Source organism: Ailuropoda melanoleuca, chromosome 5 (assembly GCF_002007445.2).
Source record: "Ailuropoda melanoleuca isolate Jingjing chromosome 5, ASM200744v2, whole genome shotgun sequence".
NCBI classification, from domain to species: Eukaryota; Metazoa; Chordata; class Mammalia; order Carnivora; family Ursidae; genus Ailuropoda; species Ailuropoda melanoleuca.
The window spans coordinates 43552976-43571215 of NC_048222.1; the positions used below are offsets into that span (position 1 = coordinate 43552976).

Consider the following 18240-nt stretch of genomic DNA (forward strand, 5'->3'; position numbering starts at 1 on the left):
TAAGATTTTATTTATTTATTTGACAGAGATAGAGACAGCCAGCGAGAGAGGGAACACAAGCAGGGGGAGTGGGAGAGGAAGAAGCAGGCTCATAGCGGAGGAGCCTGATGTGGGGCTCAGTCCCAGAACGCCAGGATCACGCCCTGAGCCGAAGGCAGACGCTTTAACCGCTGTGCCACCCAGGCGCCCCAGAAGTCTGTGTAGTCTTAAAATAAAATTAACTTTTGTTGCTATAAAAACCCCAAATGACACTTGATTTTACTGGTTACAAAGAGAAGGCCATGAAAAGTCATAGGGGGGTAACTTACATTTTTCACCAATCTCTTTCTCATTTTAAAGGATTCCTAGTAGTAGTAGTAGTGGTGGTAGAAGAATAGAATAATAGTGGAGTTTTGTTTCGTTTTTTTCTCTCAGCGGGGGTTTCATGAGAGAACTAAATGCTCTAGGACATTTGGACAGTCACTGTATGTAAAGAATTAAGTTCTCTCCAGTGCATCTAGAATGGCAGTAGGTATGTACCAACGTTGGGAGAATTGAGAAGATATTCACTCCAATATTTACTTCAAGTTCTCTGGTTTAGATGATGAAATTTAATTGAGAAAGGTCATCGTCATTGTAGTCAGATCTGTTGTTTGTTTGTTTTCCCTTCTAATTCTGCCACTTGCTAGCAGAGTGATGTTGGACAAGCCTTAGTCTTTTAGCTTCTTGATCTATAAAAATGAGAATAATAGTAGTTGCTACATCATAGGGCTAATGTGAGGATTAAACAAATCTTTCCAATCTACATTTATCCATCTTTATGGCTTTAAAAACTCTCCATGCTGATTGACTTCCACATTTATGACTTCAGCCCGGACCCCTTCCCTGAGGTCCAGTGTTAAAGTTCATCTGCTTATTTCATATTTCATTGACTGTCTAATAGGCATCTCAGACTGAATTTGTACAATAAAGAAGGTATGATTTCTGTCCTCATCATTTCCTCTGAGTCAGCTCTTCGTCAATGGTTGGACCATTCAGCTAGTTACTTGGCCCAAAAGCCTAGGTGTGTCAGTTGTGATTTTTCTCTTTTTTTCCATACCTTATAACAAGCCCATCAGCAAAACCTCTTGACTTTATTTTTTGAATATCTTTCTAATCTGACCATATATCATCATCTCTACCTTATAACTTTGGTTTAAACTACCATCATCTCCTGCTTAGATAAGTACAGTAGTCTTTTAACTGGTTTCCCTGCTTTCTCACTTGATCTCTGACAGTCTGTTCTCCACTTGTAGCTAGAATGATCTTTTTAACTATCAATCAGGCCACTTCTCTATTTAATACTTTACGGTGACTTCCTTCTGCAATTAAAGTAACAACCAAATTCCTGGTGTTGGTTTACAAGGCATTACCTGATGTAGTTAATCCCTGCCCACCTCTGTTCATTCCGCTTGTGCTACACTGAATTCCTTATATTCTTTGATCGTGACAGGTACATTCCCAGGGCTGAGTAGTTGTTCTTGCTCAGCTCGGAGTGCTCTTCTCTCAGGTCTTCCTCCCTCACATCATTCAAGTGTTTGCTTAAAGAAGAGTTCTCAGAGTTTACCTCTTTAGAGAAATTGTCAGTCATCACACTATAAAAAATAGTGATCATCTCCCCTCCACTCTCCTTGTCCCTTTTTTATTTTTTTGCACTTGTGCTTCCTGAAATTTAATGACTTACTCGCCTACTTGTTTATTATTTGTCTTCCTCAGTAGAATGTAAACTCCATGAGAGCATGAACCTATATGTCTTACTCATTCCAGTGCTTCTAAAAGTCCTAAAATAAAAAAAAGTCTAAAAGTCCTAAAATAAAATCCTATTCAACTAATATTTGGGCAAGACCATTCTACATAGGTGTTGAGGAACTCACTGTGACAGACAGAATTTAGGTGCCACATGTTGTTTTGAATTCTTAAAGAATGTTTCTAGTTCTGTTCTGCCAAAGAGGGGGAATAGATGTTAGAAGAGAACAATAATTGGTATAAGGACTGGACATTGATATAGAAGGGTGAATATTAGTGAATCTTTATGCCCTGGAATATGAAGTTTTTCTTGGTAGACCTTGAAACCTAATGATTTTAAGGTGCAAGTTTAGTCTGCAAAACTGTCCAGAGTGCAATCAGGTAGTGAAATAGTAATGACTTACATTTGTGTGTATGTGTATATTTATGTAGTATATATGGCTTCTAGCTTGCAAAGTACTTTGCTAACGATTTTCTCAGTTGATCTTCATAATACCTCTGTGAGATAGGGTAGATATTCTGATATTTAACAAGCTTCCACAGAGGAGAGAGGTAGCTTTGTGGAGTGAGCCCTTGAATAACCTTTAATTGCTAGACCTTCTTTAATTAGGTTCTCTATTGATAAAGGAAGTTGCTATTTCTTTTTAAAACTGCCAGAGTGTGAGTGGTGGACTTCCGCATTTTTTATTTTTTTAAGGTTTTATTTATTTGAGAGAAAGAGCACTAGTGAGCGGGGTGGGGTGGGGAGAGGGAGAAGTAGACTCCCCACTGAGCAGGGAGCCCTAACTGGGGCTCAGTCCCAGGACCCCGGGTTTGTGACCTGAGCTGAAGGCAGACGCTTAACTGACTGAGCCATCCAGGTGCCCCTGAACTTTTGCACTGTGTGGTGTTAATGGGCTTGATCTCTTAAATATGTGATTAGAAATTGCTTAATCTGGAAACAAGATAATATGGCATGATGAATGGGCAAAGGTGGCCTGTTGTAATTGGTATGTTCTTAATGTTATACTGAAAGCCTAGCTGTTTTTAAGAAATATAATTTAGATTAAAACTATAATTCTAATGGCAACACTATTGTCATGTTTTTTAAACTAATATTTTAATGAAAACCTTCTACCAGTTAGGCTGCAGTAATGTTGATTTTTTTTTTTTATTGTATTGTAGATTAGGATAGGTAGAGTGCTTTACTTTTTTGAAGTAAAAAAAAGAAGTTTGGTAGCTTCTGAAAAGGCTGATGTGAATGTATAGTCGTAGTGAAATGCTGATAAAAGTTCAGTAGGTCCCCTGTTTCCCTTGTTTATTTTGGAAATAGTTAGAATTGCTTTGGTTAACTTAAATTGGTCTGAGATATTAAGAGGGACTTTTCAAAACTCTTAAAGGTACACTGTATAAAGGACTAAAGTCAGATGCAAATTCACAGAATCACTTCCCTCTAAAGTAGTTGATGATTGACAGAATGTGACTTTGTTTTGCAAAAATCTAAGGAATTGCTGAATATTTTGTATTCTTATGTTCTTATATCTTTCAGTTCCCAGGGTTATTTTCTTTTTCCCCAGTGCTCTCTTATAACTGCCTCCTTAATCACCACCCCCTCCCTCTTGGTCTGCCATCTGTTGGTTTGGCTCTTTATTTCAGAGTAGGAAGGCAGGAAAGGGTTTTCGTATGCAAGATAAAACTAGTTCTTTTGGAGCTCAGTGAGCTGGTGCACTTATGCAATAAGTCTGCTAATGATAAATTCCAGAAGTACCATAGGCTGCTAGAACTGGAAAGATAGTGATGACTTTGCAATATTGTCTGCAAGTTTTTTGTGACTGTTGTTTTATTTAATAAATAAAAACTAAAAAAGTATACTGAAACAATGTATTTTTTTCATAGAAAGCCATAAATGGTTAGATAGAAACAGGCTTGCAAATAACAGTCATTATATAAGAGAGTTTAGCATGTTGAGTGTTAGTGAAATTCATGTCAAATGATTTCTTATAGTACTTTATAAATATAATTTGGTCATGGAAAATTTATATTCACTTATGCCTGACTGTGCATTAATCTAGTGTAGGAATATGTAGAGACTATTTACAGTACTAGGCAGGTAATTCAATTCCCAGACAGCATTTAAAAAAAAAAAAACAACCTTTTTATTACAAAGTTTTTAAACATGTTAATATAAAACAGAAAGAATAGTATGAAGAGCTCCCATGTACTCGTAATTGAGCTTCAGGGGTTACAGGCGTCTTGTTTCCTTTGTATTTCTGCTCCCTACCATCCCACCCCCAATCCCTGGACTTTTTGTAGCAAATCCTAACCATAGACATGTTTTAAATTTGTAAATTTCAGATATTTCAGTTTGAATTTCTAAGAGTCTCTCTCTTTTCATAAAATAAGCAAAATACCATTATCATACCAAAATAAATTCATAGCAAGTTCTTAGTATCACCAAATATGTAATCAGGTTTCGTATTTTTCTGATTATTTTACATACGTACTTGTATGTGTGTGTATATATATACTTATGTGTATATATATCTTTTTTTTTCTTAAAGTTTTTTTTGTTGTTGTTGTTGAAAGAGACTCTGTTGTTTGCTCTGGGAAGTTTCCCATAGTCTCATTTTGCTGATTGCATTTCTCTAATGTCATTTGTTATTCTGTCTGCTGATTTCCTGTAAATTGATAGATTTATCAGAGTTATGTTCTTATTGTAGGAGTACTTCATAGGAGTGGTTTGTGTTCCAGGAGGTACATAAGGTGGTCTTATCTCTTTGGATGTTAGCAGCTATTGATGAGCATTGTTTCGATTTATTAATTCATCAGGGATTGCAGAATAGTGAAGTTCTGTTGTTTCGTTTTCATGTATTAAGTGGTGTTATTTTGGATAGTTCTTCAGCAATGTAGATTGTATATTTAGGGCATTGTATTTACGCTCGAACTGGTTCTGGGATATGATTGACAAGGTTCTGTGGTGAGATTCCTTTAAGGGAAGAGTACAAGTCTTTATTACTGAAAATTCAGAGACTACTTAGGAAAATTGAATAATTAGAATAATAATTTGTTTAAAGGATGTTTGGCCAATAAGTTAACATGCCATCATGAGATAGTATCTTGTGACTTAGCATGTGTAGCTAGCTGGCCATTGGTGTCTGTTCTTTTTAGAAGTCAATGTTCGTATTCAGAAATTTCAAAAGTGATTTGTTCAGGGCAGCAATTACTGGTTTCTTGAGCCAGATTTCTCATCAGGAATTTGAGAACAGGTCTTGTGTTTGAATTAGATTTTAAACATGTTGAGTTTATATAACAGAATATTTTGTGTTAAAGGTTGTGAAGACCTGGAGCCCCAGCATTTCCTAATGTGGCTCCTTGACAAAAGGGTTTTGGGGTCAAATAAACTTGGTGAACTTTGTGCACTTCCCGCTCTCTTGAAATGTAATAGTGCATATTAATATGTAAAAGAAACCTGTTTAACATTAACACAGCCTTTTCCAAATTTATTTGATCTCTGAACCTTTTTTTTCCCTCCTCATAACGTCTTGAAGAACTAGTGGAACAGATTTTCTAAAGGAAACAAATTTTGGGAAATGCTGGCTTAGAGGATTTGAACAAAGATAAAGAAAAATGGCTGCTGCTGCTGAGTGTGTATGACTTCACTACAGTGAGTGGAGAAATTTTGATAGGTAAATAAGACAGTTTTCAGTGAGAAAAAAGCAAGAGACATATGTTGGTTGCTTGTTTTATCTTAGCCTGTAAGCATTATACTTTTAGAGAAGGAGTATTTGAAAAGAACTTTAGTCATATATAACATTTACTCTGTGTCAGGCACTGTTTTTACAACTGTTGAACAACTTTATGCACTGATGTACTGTTGTTATCAATTTTACAGATGAGCAAATTGAGGCACAGAGAGATTCAGTAAATTGTTAAGGTTACATTGCAGAGTCGGTGACACAGCCGACCCTTCTGAACCATGCAGTCTGGCTCCAGAGTCCACGTGCCTAGCCACTACTCTACATGGCAACATATGGCAGGTCATACAATACAAATCAGATTAAAAGAAGGTTTTCACATGTGTTTGGAGGGAACAGACATATTTTCTTTCACTTTCAGGCAATCAGAGCCATAAGAGAAGAATGTGGAGAGCTGGCTCTCTCCTAGTGAAGATAGAAAACATGGAGACCTGGGAATGATTATCCATAAAAAAGGTATACCTCCTGAAGAGATAGATTAGACGTAGGTAGAAGGCTGAGCTATGAGGACACTGTTATACCAGAAGGGAATTGGAACTCACTTAATGGGACCCCCTTACTTTATATACGAAATAGGAGTTTACATACTTTGTTCATGTGCTCGTAGTAATAATAATAGCTCACTTAGTGTATTGCACTAAAGTACTTTCGTACAGATTCTTGTCTGATCCTCTAAACAACTCTGAAAGGGAGGTAGTACTATATTTTCCACAGCAAGACTGGTTCTTGAATTTAGATTTTCTGCATCTTAAAAGCTAAAGTGTTCTACACTCTGTGTGTGTGTGTGCATGTGTGCATATATATGTATGTGCATATGTATAGTCACGTATATGTATAGACATGTATATGTATAGATACGTATATGTATAGACACCTCTATGTGTAGACACGTGTATGTATAAACATATATATATATACCACATTGCTTCAGTTCTTGATGAATAAAATATATTAATGAATAAGAGTGTGCTTTTGAAATGAGGATTTGGATCATAAAGCTAGATTTTAATGAGTGGAAATAATTCTCTCCTAAGTGTGAAAGGTAATATATGCAATTATAAAAAAAATAATTTTTTTAGACAGCATTGGGAAATACAAAGCAAAAGGTAAAAACTGTTCAACTATGCAGATTAACCACTGTTAAATTCTAATGTGTAGTTCTCCAGATTTTTTTTCTAGATCTATTTATATGTCTAGGGAGTTTTTTTCAAAATCCCATACATACTGTTTTATAATGTGAAATACTGTATTCTTAAAAGAGACTATCCATAGGTACTTGGTCTTTTGCCTCTTCCATAGTAAAGGGGTGCATTCAGGACAACTGGCATGAAATGGTAATATCTTGGGCAGACTGGGATGTATAGTTATACCACACACATACTTTAATAGCTGACCTGTTAGTAAAGGCTAGGTGAATCCTCTGTTTGGGATTAAGTTAACTGAAGGAGGCAATGACTAGTATAAAACTTCATTTTATTGTCGAATTTGGGGAAGAAGACTTATTTTCACATTATACTGGATCAAAAGATAAGTCATTCAGACCTTAATGTTCAGGTAAGCATTAAGAAGAATAAAGCATGGTTCTTTTGGAGCATTGTATTATAGGCTCTTTTAGTGTGTATGAGCGGGTGTGTATATACCATCTCTGATTATCTGTACTTTTGGAGTGGTAGGGAGAGGAAAGGAGTCTGTTGTGTTGTGGAATAGATTTTTGTACTCGAAGTCAGTTCTTCAGCAAATTTGCTCTCTGTATTATTGACGGCATCTAGTAATTTGCTTTGTTAATCACTCTTTGCCCAAGCAGATTTTGGGGGTGGTCTTATTTTAAAAATACTTTTCTTTTTGAGGATTGGGTTATATTTTATTTACATCTCTCAATATTTTCTTGTTGGTTCTAAGTTGATGGTAAGGCTCACAATTTTAGCTATGCTAGATACTTTCCCTTTCTATATAAATTTTAAGATAAGCTTGTCTAGGGGCGGCTGGCTTGCTCATTTGGTAGAGCATGGGACTCAATCTCGGGTCCTGAGTTTGAGCCCCATATTGGGGAGAGAGATGACATTAAAAAATTAAAAATAAAATCTTAAAAAAAATAAGCTTGTCCGTAGTATTGCGTTAAATCTGTAGATCAACTTGGAGGAGAACTGATATTTGTATATTTAGTCTTCCAGTCTGGGAACATGGTATGTCTCTCCATTTATTTAGATCTCCTTTGATTTCTTTCGTTTGTGTGTCTTGTAATTTTCAGCATTTAGGTCCTTTACATGTTTTGTTAGACTTGAGCCTAGGTATTTCATTAAAAAATTTTTTCTTAAATTTTTAAACAGTATTTTATTTATTTGAGAAAGAGAGAGAGAGAGAGAGAGAGAGAGAGAGCATGAGTTGGGGGAAGGGCAGAGAGAGGGAGAAGCAGACTTCCCACTGAGCAGGGAACCCGGTGTGAAGCTTGATTCCAGGACCTGAGATCATGACCTGAGCCAAAGGCAGCTGCTTAACTGACTGAGCCACCCAGGCACCCCTCATTAAAAAATTTTTTTCCACTAAAAAATGTTTTAAAACAACTTTTTATTGAAATATATAAATTCATAGAAGTGTATGTATAATAAGCATACAGCTGGGTTAGTTCCACAGGGATGGACTTATTTTCAAGTTCTGCTATTTTCTGTCAACCTGAGAGATTTTTAGGAAGGGGGGAAGGTTGGAGATGAAGGAACAAGACAAGCTTCCTTTCCATTTCCTTCTGAGTCAGGTCTTCATAGTATGACTTCATTGTTTTGTTTATAAGTGAATTCTTAAGACAGAACATGTTCAGAGAGCTAAGCTCTCTTCCTTCCTTCCTTCCTTCCTTCCCTCCTTCCTTCCTTCCTTCCTTCCTTCCTTCCTTCCTTCCTTCCTTTCTTTTTTAAGATTTTATTTATTTATTTGACAGAGACAGCGAGAGAGGGAACACAAGAGGGGAAGTGTGAGAGGAAGAAGCAGGCTTCCCACCCAGCAGGGAGCCTGATGCAGGGCTTGATCCCAGGACCCTGGGATCATAACCTGAGCGGAAGGCAGATGCTTAACGGCTGAGCCACCCAGGAGGTGCCCCGCTAAGCTCATTTGTAAATCTGTTTTGTTATGTGGATTTTCCCTGCTGTAATTTACATCCAGTCATATTGTAATAGAGATTTGCTTAGATGTTTTCTGATGTAGGAATTCATGCTGTTTTAAAACAATGAAGACATGGGTTGAAGATTTAAGAGATGGAAAGTTATGCCTTCTCTTTTTTTTTTGAGCCCAAGCTATTCCCTACCTTTTTGCTTCCTTCTCTGCAGTTTGTATAAAGCACACACTGAAGTAAACTTGTCATCTTGCTGCCTGGCTTTTATTTTCCTTCTAGGAAAAATAGGCAACTTAGTGTTGATATTTATGGGAGTTTTTTGTCTGCTGCTTTTTGAGTAAGACTTCAAATCTAACTCTTGAATTTGTAGAGATGGTATCACTGTAGTTGCTTAAAGGAAAATGATTTCTGTAGCAAGGAAATTAAAAATGAGATTTGGGGTGCCTGGGTGGCACGGCAGTTAAGCGTCTGCCTTCGGCTCAGGGCGTGATCCCGGCGATATGGGATCGAGCCCCACATCAGGCTCCTCCACTATAAGCCTGCTTCTTCCTCTCCCACTCCCCCTGCTTGTGTTCCCTCTCTCGCTGGCTGTCTCTATCTCTGTCAAATAAATAAATAAAATCTTTAAAAAAAATAATAAAAAAATATAAAAATGAGATTTGCTTACTACAGATACTCGTGGGAATAAATGAATTTATTACATATGCTCCATCAGGAAAGACATGGTTAATTATGGAAAAAATCATACTTATCATTTAACTCTTATGTATACTTTTATTGTAAAAGATAATTTTTTTTTCTTCTTTACATCACTGGGGCTCAGTTTTTCCTGATCAGTTCCTCCCCAAACTTTTATTTTGAAAATTTCTTAAATCTATTGAAAAGTTGAAAGACAGTACAATAAACACCCATATACTTTTTACCTCATTTCAAAAATTTTAACTTTTTGCTGCAGTTCCTTTTTTCTTTTCTTTAAACACACACACACACACACACACATACACACACACACACTTTGTTTTAAGTGAGAATAGGTTATAGTCACCAAGATAGTTCCCCTGCACACTTCCAGTACGTCTCTTAAAAATAAGGACATTCTTCAACACAGCTTCATACCTTTGTCACACCTAAGGAAAATAACACGAATTCGTTATCATCTGATATGAGTTTTCTATTTGTTTCCCTCATATCTTTTATAAGTTTTTTTATTCAGATCTCAGATGCAATCACATTGATATATTGCTTTTGGTTTTTATTTCTCTTTAGTCTTTTTTAATCTAGAACAATCCTCTGCCTGACATTAACTTTATTGAAGCATCTAGGCCATTTTTCTTATATAATGTCCTACAATCTGAATTTGCTGATTATTCTTTAAGATTGTATATTCAGGTTAAGCATTAATTGCATGAGCAGTATGTACATGTTGTGTACTTCTAACATCACCTCAGGAAGCACTTAATGCCATTTTTCCCCCCATTTTAGGTGATGCTAAATTTGAGCCCGTGTTTAAGGTGGTGACTACTACAAGACCAATTCTTTGTAAATGCACATTTTCCCCCCTTTGTAATTAGTAAGTAATCTAGGGGTGGTATTTTGAGATTGTGTAAAAATCATTTCTGCCACAACCTTTTCCACTGGTCTTGGCATCCATGGGAAGATTATCCTTACATGGATAATTCTTTTCTTTTTTTAATAAAGAAATTTTTTTAAAAAAGATTTTATTTATTCATTTGACAGAGATAGAGACAGCCAGCGAGAGAGGGAACACAAGCAGGGAGAGTGGGAGAGGAAGAAGCAGGCTCATAGCGGAGGAGCCTGATGTGGGGCTTGAACCCAGAATGCTGGTATCATGCCCTGAGCCGAAGGCAGACGCTTAACGACTGAGCCACCCAGGCGCCCCAATAAAGAAATTCATAAATAATATATGCACATAGTAAGAAACTCACATGGAACAAAGGAGGTAACAGCAAAATGCATGTGTCCCATTCACGTTCTATTTCCACTTTCCAATTTTTTTCAGAATTAACTGTTGCCAGTTTCTTTGTGTATCTTTTCAGAAGTTCTAAACCCCTCCGGTCATGCATTGATATATATTCTCTCATTTTTATTTCTTTTTATACGAATGGTAGACACCACAGAGTGTTCTAAATCTTTTTTTATTACATTAAAGTAACATTTATCATTTAAACCATTTGTGAAGTGTACAATTCACTGGCAATTAAAGTGTTTACAATGTTGTGTAACCATCACTGCTGTCTATATCCAAAACTTCATCACCAACAAAAACTCTGCGCCCATTAAATAATAATTCCCTCTTCCTCTCCCCCACAGTCCCTGTACCATCTTTGGTACTTTATCTGTGAATTTCCTTATCCTTGGTGCCTGACAAAAGGGGAATCATAAATTTGTTGTTCTGTGTCTGGCTTATTTCACTAAATATAATACTTTCAAAGTCTGTCCATGTAACATATATCAAAATTTCATTTCTTTTCATGGCTGGGCAAATTCCAGTGTGTGTGTGTGTGTGTGTGTGTGTGTGTGTGTGTGTATGTGTGTATACATCTATATATAACATGTTTTGTTTTTCCATTCATCTGTTGATAGACACGGGCTGTTTCTGCCTTTGGGCTACTGTGAATAATGCTGCTTTGGGCATGGGTATATAAATATCTGAGTTCTTGCTTTTAGTTTCTTTGCATACATACCTAGGAGTGGAATTGCTTGGTCTACATCTTAATGTATTTTTAACTTCATATATCATGGTTATCATTCCAGTTTAATACATTCCAGATAATTGTAGATCTTCCTCATTTTAATGATTACCTTGATTCCCAGTGTATGTGTATAATTCATTTAACCAATTTCTTATTGGTCGACTTTAGGTTGTTTCCCCTTTTCCTTTTTTACCTTTTTTTTCTTTTTGCTATTCTGAACAAGGCTGCAATGAATAGGGTATTCTTAGTTTAAACAGTGCCTTATTTTTTAATTAAAACTGCAATGTGAAAATGTTGATTGAGCCTAGTCTCATTAAATATACCTTTTCAGTAGCCTTAAAATTTATCATCTCACAAACCAGATAACGTTATTGCTCTTCTATTTTAGGACCTTATGTCTCAACTCAACTTTTAGGGTGTCTGTTGTGTCCTGGCTACTCTGTGCTTCTCTTCATTCCCTTAGTATTATCTGTAGCTCCTGCTGGGTAGCTTTGTTATGTAGTGTTGTCATGTTGTATTGTAATTATTCACATATCCTTATCCTCTTCTTTGTGTGTACCAGACCTTCCTACTATGGAGAAATTTGCATATTCTTGTCAAGTTGCTAGTAGTAATAAATTGAAATGCCTTTGTTAAAATTAACATATAGTTACAGAAATGTTTTTAAAATATGCAGATAGGACTGACCTTAGTTCTTTAGTGAAGGTGGTAGGAGTACATCCCTTTGTTTTCTTTTTGGATGAAGAGATAAAAAAGTTACTTTGAAGCTAGTTAATATTTGGTACTATTAAGCCCTCCCCTCCATATCTTTTGTTATCATTAAAGCTTTCATATAGTCTTCTAAGTTTTTTTTTCTCCTCAAAATCATATTCACATATTCTGAGATTATGTGAGGAGCTAGCCATAGTACCCTTTTCTTTCATTTTAGCTCTGTATCCATTTTTTATTTAATGGAGCCTTATAAGAATGAGTTCTTGAATTATAAATTGGATAAATTTACCAAAAGGTGTTTGACATGACTTGGGCTTTAGATGCCAGCAGATTGATGGTTCTAAAGAAGGGGGAGGAGGTTTTTTCTATAAACAGTATATGATGAAGACCACTGGCCTTCTCAGGGCTCTCAAAAATCTATTATTGTTGAAGTGTATTGTCTGGTTCATGGCCTTTAGTCAGCTACAACTTAAAGGTATCCTGCATATGCTGATTTCTCTTTGTATTTCTGGACTAATTTTATCTATTTGCATAACAGCTTGTTGAACTTGGCAAGTGGCATAACTTGCTTTACTCTTTTGTCCCCAAAGATTCTTTCATTAAAAAGTGCATTGATCTTCTAAAAACTGCCCAAGGTTGCTAGCAGACATAGTTTGAAATCATTACATTGAAAGCAGAATCATTAAATACATAATTTGCTTATAGCTAGTTACCACACACTTTTTGTAGTAGAACACTGTAGTGATGTATTTTTGTTTATTGCATTTTGCCAACGAGAGTTACTGTATTTCTAATGTTGTACTAACTTCCATGATGGAATGTGAAAGATGGAACTTGAAATAGTTCAAATTGTTTCCCTTTGGGGGATTTGTGGTGAACAGTTAGAGTCTATACAATGTAATACTAGCATTTATTTTTACAGTTTTCAAAGTACTTCTCTGTAAGAGACATGGAAATTCCAACATGGAAAAAGATAATTTGGATCAAAGTTATTAGAACAGGTTTAATGGTGTGTGTGTGTGTCCGCGCGAGGTGGGGGTGGTGGTGCTGGTGGTAGGATCTGAATTAGTACCTGAAGGGAGTATAGGATTTGTTAGGTAGAGAGGAACGGTAGGCATTTGAGGGGGCAGCAACGTGACTAATGGTGCCGGGGTAAGGATGAATACATTCCAATTTAGTGATGATAAGGATTGGGAGTAATGCCTGCCTGACTAGTGCAGAGGGCTGCTGAGGAGCATGGAATGGTTAAGATGATAGGATAGAGGGAACAGTGGATTGTAAGCCTGGGGAAGCAGAGTGTGGAATTTTAAGCCCAGGGAGCTATATATCACTTAGGGCCCTGGCAGGAAATAATTTTCTTCTCATTCTCTGATTTCCTTCTTTTTTTTTTTTTAGATTTTTTATTTATTTGACAGAGATAGAGACAGCCAGCGAGAGAGGGAACACAAGCAAGGGGAGTGGGAGAGTGAGAAGCAGGCTCATAGCAGAAGAGCCCGATGTGGGGCTCGATCCCAGAACACTGGGATCACGCCCTGAGCCGAAGGCAGACGCTTAACCGCTGTGCCACCCAGGCGCCCCTCTCTGATTTCCTTCTAATGCCTCTCATTGTCCTAACCCACCTGGAAACCAGGGGAGTTTGGACAGTGTAATCCTAGAGGTCAGCCTCAAAAGGTACAAAGCAGATCATGGGAGGATAGGGATTAAGTTTGTGTGGGGAGACTGGGGTCAAACAGAGAATGCCTAGCTCAGAACCCATTTTAAATTACTGTACATGTGTAAGCAGAGGAATATTATACTGAAAATGCTGTTGTAAGAAGATTTGGTTTACTGAATTTTGAGGGTCCTCTTAAAAAAAAAAAAAAATCTCTCTCCAGGCAGAGTTTCAACTTAGAACAAAAAAGACAGAAAGCAATCTCTTATTTGATTTATCCTTATAGCCCTCCCCATGGGCTATATACGTAAAAAAATTTTTTTTATAGACTCATTAGATCAGAATTCATCTACTACAAAGGGTTCCTGAGTCTCTGCAACAAGAAAGGTAGGATGACAATGGCTTAAAGGGACAAAAGAGGGACAATACAGAGTACCAATTTTGAAAAGCTTAAGTCTGGTTCTACAGTGAGTGGGTTAGTGGTAATGAAGACAGGTGCACAAATAATAAATCAGGCAGAGGGTACAGATGTTATAATATGTGTAAGCAAAGTATTTTGAGAGTTATAAGTGTTAGGAGGAGGAAGTGATGAATTCTGTATTGGTGAAGAAAGTGATGAAAACACGAAAGTCTTCGTGGAGGAAATGACCTTTGAGATAGGCCTTTGAAGGAGAAGTATGGATTGTGACAGGTAAAAATTAGGTGAGGACAGTCAGTTACAAGGAATAGCATGAACAAAAGCAGAGGTGGGAAGTGTTTGGCTTTTTCAAGAGTGGAATATATTTAGGGGAGTTGTGGAAGATAAAATTGCAAGGCAAACTTGGTTCCCTCTGGATGGACTTAAGCCCACCACAGTGACTTGTATTCAGTTTCATAGGAAGTGGTAGTGCCATTGACTTCTTTATGGGCAGTGATGAATTGGTTAGAACTGAGCTTTGAGATTAATCTAGCAGAAGGTGGTAGATATAGGAGCCCATTACAATTTTTGAGGGCAGGTTATAAAGGCAGGGTAGGGCCAGTGGGAATATTAAAAGAAGGTGGAGAGTAAAGGAAAGGCCTGAGTCAAAGATTACAGGACAGTTTGATTCTGGGTATTTGAGTGATGTAACAGAAGGAGCTGGTTTTATAAGGTTTTGTAGGGAAGGGGGGAGCATGAGGAGATAGGAAAGCTGGAATAGATGGTGAAGTTAATTTTGGATATGGTGAATTGAGGGTGGGAAGCATTGACATTGTAATGAGCATCAGACATTTGAAAACATAGACTGCAGAGGTGCCGGCCAGAGGCGTGGATTTGGGAGTATCTGAATAGTGATGAGGAGTTAAGCTTTCGCAAGGAACAGAAAGGGTTGATGTTAAAAAGACAAAAAACAAAACAAAAAAAACCCCCACCAAGTATTATAAAGAAAAAGAGGTTTCAGAACTTTAAGATACTAAGTGGACAAGAGGAGGCAAGAACATGTAAATTACTGTTATTTGTCTGTCTATTCATCTGTTGATGGACATTTGAATTTCTAAGTATTCGCTATTATGAATAAAGCTGCTTTGGACTTTGAGGTCTAAGTTTTTATGTGGGCATGTGTTTTCATTTTTATGGGCAAATCCCTACGGAGTGGAATTGCTGCATACGTAGTAAGTACAGTATGTTTAGTTTTATCATAAACTGCCAACAGTTTTCCACTTTACATTACCACCAGCAGTTTATGGGAGTTCTCATCCATACTTGATATTGTCTGTTTCTTTAAATTTAGCCACTTTAGTGCATTTGTAATAGTATCACTATAGCTTTAATTTGCACTTTTCTAATGATGAGTGTTGAGCATCCTTTTTTATGCTATTTAGCCACTTATATATCTCTGGTGAAATGTCTGTTCAAATTTTTTGTCTATTTAAAAAATTATGTTTTATTGAGTTGTAAGGGTTCTTTTTATGTATTCACAGGTCCTTTGTTAGGTACATGTTTTGCAAATAGTTTCTTTCAGTTTGGAGTTTGCCTTTTCATTTTCTTAACAGTGCTTTTTAAAGAGCAAAACTTTTTAATTTTGATAGAGTCTAATGTATTGATTTTTTGAGTTCTAGTTAAGAAATATTTGCCTAATCCATGGTTACTAAGATTTTTTCCTGCATTTTCTTCTGAAGATTCCCCCTCACCCCCTCCATCTCCACACCCCCCCACCCAGAGAGAGACTACACACTTGTGCTCGAGAGCTGGGTGGGGTGGAGGGGGCAGAGGGAGAGGGAGAGAGAGAATCTTAAGCAGGCTCCACGCCCAGCAGGGAGCCTGAGGCAGGGCTCAATCTCAGGACCCTGGGATTATGACCTGAGCTGAAATCAAGAGTTGGTCGCTTAACCCACTGAGCCACACAGGTGCCCCCCTTCTAGAGATTTTTATGGTTTCAGCTCTTATATTTGGGTCTGTGAACCAGTTTGGGTTGATTTTTGTATATGATGTGAAATTAGCGTTGCGGTTCATTTTTTTCCCATATGTATATCCAGTTGTTCCAGCGCCCTTTGTGGAAGGTTATTCTTTCCCCATTAAACTCTCTTGGCACTTTAGTTAAAAATTAATGGGCCATATATGTGTGGGTCTGTTTCTGGACTTTTAGTTCTGTTCTGTTGATCTGTTTTGACACCAATACATATGTCTTGATTACTGTAGCTTTATAACAAGCCTTAAAGTCACATAATGGAAATTCCTCAGTTTTGTTCTCTATCAAAATTGTTTTGCTGTTCTCAGTCCTTTGCGTTTCTATCCTGAAGATTTCTGATAAGGACTGTGAAAATTATTTTGTTGTTGTTACCCAATTGGGATTTAATGATTTAGTGATCTTTAGAGGAATGGCTGGGAGGAATGGATTTTATCATAACAACAGGATTCAGAGTGAACTGAATTGGCAATTGATTGATCAAACCTTCTGAGGTTTTTAATTTTCTAAAATTTAGAGTGATCCAGAACATGCGAAACCACCATGTCAGTGATAAGCAGCAGCATGATTTAGTGGTTAAGTGGTTGGGTATCAGACTGCTCTGGTTTGAATCCTTACTCTATCAATTACTGGCAGGGTGACCTTGGGCAAACTATGTTTAGCCTCTCTGTGCCTCCATTTCCTTTCCTGCAAATCAGAATAATAAGAATACTTATTTCAGAGTTGTTCTGAGATTAAATAAGATAATACATATAAAGGGTTTAGCCCAGTGTTCAGTGTGCTCAGTGAACGTTAGCTACTGTTATTGCTGTGTTCACTTAGAGGGTGTTAGAAAGCTTCACAATTTGATGAATTCACTTGTAGGTACTATTTAGTCTACCCCTGTGTTCAGATCCTTCAGCCTGCTTCATTTATTTCAGTTTTAGAAAGATAGCGGTAGTGCTATTTGGTTTCTTTTCCAGTCCTTTGTTCGTTTTTCCAGCCCCACTTTTCATTGGTGAGTTTGGTAATTTATGTATGTAATTAAATTTGGATTTGTGCATTGGACCATGAGTGGAAAAAAGAGCAGTTGGCTTTTAGTGGTATAAATCATTGCTGTAAATTAAACAAAACAAAACAAGACAACAGCAGTTTTTTTTTTTTTTTTCTTTGCCGGTGTTTAGCTGGTTCATCAGGATTGTGAATTGGTGGTTCTTGAATACAAGCGAAAATCCATTAGTTTGATTTGATTTTGTCTAGAGTTCTTTACTTGCTGAGTAAGCAGGTCTGCTTCCTGGTTTATTTGACTAGTTCTCATTATTGATGTAGCTAAACAATTTGCTAGCAAACTCAGCAACTCTCTTCTTTTTCTAAGTGTACTCGCTTTGTAAATAGGGATAATAACAACAACAACAAAAAAGCTTTTTCCTTCTTATCAGCTGTTTAATTTTGTGCAGCTAAACATTGAAAATTTGCATGGTTTAATGAGAACCAAAATCAGTAAGCCTGATGAAGCCCTCTAGAAGGGAAGCACTTGGGGCACAGGTGGGGAAAGCTGGATCACAGTGTGCACTTAATTTTCAGTTGCAGAACTTTCCAGATGGGCTTTGTCCCTCCTGCACTTCCTTGATTAATGCTTGATATATATCCTTACTGATGTCTTTTTAAAATGAATCTCTAAATTCAAAAATTTAGAGCTTCATAAATTAATGGGTGTGGATGTGGCAGAGGAGTGTTGGTGAATGACAAGTTCAGTTTCAGCGTGTTGAATTTAAGATTCCTTTGGAACGTCTTAGTGGGTATATCATGTTAGCAGTGGGTGTTCAGGTCTGGAGGCTCAGGAGAGAGAGAATTTGGACTATGCTCATTAGCATATGAGAGGTAGGTGAAAGCCTTGGGAGTAGATAGAATTATTCTAAAAATTATATACAGTGAGAAGAAGAGACTGAAATGGACTGCAGATGGAATTCACATGGTCTGTCCATGGTACTTCCACACTCGAAATCAGTTCTTTTAAAGTGCTCCCATTATGTATCAGATCAGAATAAGATACCTGGGTTTAAACTGGATTCTGTATAAATAGTAAACTACATAGATGCAGATTGTTCATCATAATTCAGCAAATATTTATTAAGGTCCCTCTGTGTGCTTTACCTTTGCTAAG

The 18240-nt window shown here is 37.0% G+C and overlaps 1 protein-coding gene across 7 annotated transcripts in view; it reads left to right on the forward strand.

Annotated features, from left to right (window-relative positions):
- HERC1 (HECT and RLD domain containing E3 ubiquitin protein ligase family member 1) overlaps positions 1 to 18240 on the forward strand; it is a 177575-nt gene that overhangs the window by 8180 nt on the left and 151155 nt on the right. Inside the window, exon 2 of one of the 7 annotated variants that reach the window (XM_034660856.1) lies at positions 5860 to 5954. The exons of the other annotated variants lie outside the window; for them this stretch is intronic. The gene's annotated coding sequence lies outside the window, so the exon portion shown is untranslated. The remainder of the gene's footprint in view (positions 1 to 5859; positions 5955 to 18240) is intronic. 7 annotated transcript variants of the gene reach the window in all.